This window comes from Marmota marmota, unplaced genomic scaffold, assembly GCF_001458135.2.
Source record: "Marmota marmota marmota unplaced genomic scaffold, marMar, whole genome shotgun sequence".
Lineage (NCBI taxonomy): Eukaryota > Metazoa > Chordata > Mammalia > Rodentia > Sciuridae > Marmota > Marmota marmota.
In genome coordinates, this window is record NW_026000261.1 from 7,220,944 (window position 1) to 7,223,065 (window position 2,122).

Here is a 2,122-nt window from a genome sequence, read left to right on the forward strand (position 1 = left end):
GACTTTCAGTATTAAAGGCAGGAAAGTCCCAGTTAAACCGGGTCTAATTGGTCACCCTCCCAGTTCCGGCCATACCCTCAGGAGCCCAGGCCTCTGTGCTGCGTAGCACTCAGGGGCTTTGATGCAGCTGGTGATGAGAACCACTGCTTAGCAGGACAAACCCCCCTCGGGTGGCACCTGGGTGGCTCATGGAGAAGAGGCTGAGGAGATAAAGGCACCATGAGATGAGGTTGGTCTGGGCAATGCTTACCGAGGTAGGAATCACCAGGTGGGCCCTGGAAGTTCCAGTATCAGGGAGGTTTGGATACACTGGTCTGGAGATTCTCTAAACATGGGGGTCACCATGCAGCAGTAGTGACAGCAACAGCCCCGTGGGAGCAGTTTAGAGATGCAGAAGCCCAGGCCTCACCCCCAACCTGCTGGCCCCAAGTCTGAATTTTAGCAAGATCCTAGATGTTTCTGGCCGCTCCCAGGAGCCTCTCATCCAGGGTTACTGGGGGCCTCTGAAGGGAGGCCAGGGGTGTCTGTGGAGCATGGAGGTCCAGTGTGCAGACTCTGGAGTAGTTTCAGGGACAACTGCTCATCCCCCACTCCACTCCACCGAAGGAGTCACTTTTTTTTTTTGTACCAGGAATGGAACCCAGAGGCACTTAACCACTGATTTACATCCCCAGCCTTTTTTCTTTTTTCTTTTGAGACAGGGCCTTGTTAAATTGCTTAGGGTCTCACTAAATTGCTGAGGCTGGTCTTGAACTTGCAATCTTCCTGCCTCAGTCTCCTGAGTCGCTAGGATTACAGGCATGTGCCACCACTTCCAGCCCCCTCAGCCCTTTCTAAAATTTATTTTGAGACAGGGTCTTATTAAGTTGCCCAGACTAGCCTCAAACTTGCACTCCTTCAGCCTTATCCTTCTGAGTGGCTGGGATTATAAGAGTGTGCTGTTGTGCCCAGCTATTAATGATTTTTCCAAAGGATTCAATGTGGAATCCTTTGGAAGAGCAAAGGAGGCCAGGCATGGTGGTAATCTCAGAGGCTCTGGGGGCTGAAGCAGGAGGATCAAAAGTTCAAAGTCAAGCTCAACAATTTATTGAGGCCCTAAGCAACTTAGTGAGACCCTGTCTCAAAATAAAAAATAAAAAGGGCTAGGGATGTGGCTCAGTGGTTAAGTGCTCCTGGGTTCAATCTCTAGTACCCCCCCCCCAAAAAAAGCAAATAGGGTTGGGGCTGGAACTCAGGGCCTCCTATGCTACATAAGTGCTCTAACACTGAGCTATATCCCCAGTTCAGTTAAACAAAAAGAGCAAATTATTATATATGTTAATCATGGTTTTATTAACAAAGCACCATGATTTACATATCTCTATTTTAAAATGATTTCTGTTCTGGAATATTTATCTCATAAAGCAAAGTTTGTTTCACCTTAGGTAGAATTTGGTGAAACCTTTAGGTGTATTTCAATCTCCTATGGCTCTTGTGAGTTTGTTTCTTATGCATGTTGGTGTCATTGTGCAAGGTCATTATCACTGGGAGTTAGAATCATCTCAGGAATTAAAAGATGGGAGGCTTCAGCCCCCACCCCCATGGTAATTAGATGAAAGCTGAAGGCCCAAGTGGGCTTTGTGGTTGTTCTGATGCTTAACTTTTATGAACTGGGGAATTCTTCCAGTTTAATTACTGTTTGGGTGATGCTAGAAGAATTTGCCTTTATTTAAAAATGCTCAAGTGAAAGAACAGAGAGAAAAAGAGCTCCTTTAAAGCTAATAGACCCGCTAGTTCAACTGATTCATTTTATATAGCAAGAAATTGATAACCAGAGAGGGGGAGTAAATGCCCAAGGTCTCACTGCTAGTTCTTAGAAGAGCTTCAAGAAGAACCAGTATCTTCTGGCTTGTGGTATTGGGCTCTTGCTTGTAGAGCCAAGTGAGAATGGGCTCAAAGTTGCAGGAACCACAAATCAAATTAAAGTGTCTCCAATTGTTCCACAGGGGGAAAAACTCTATCCATTATTCAGGTCCCTGGAGGCATGGTACATTCCCACTGTGCCAGATTAGGGAAGGGGCAGGAATGTTTGTCAGTACCCTCTTGCTTTCCTACAAATTCCTGCGTTCTGTGTGGCCAAGGC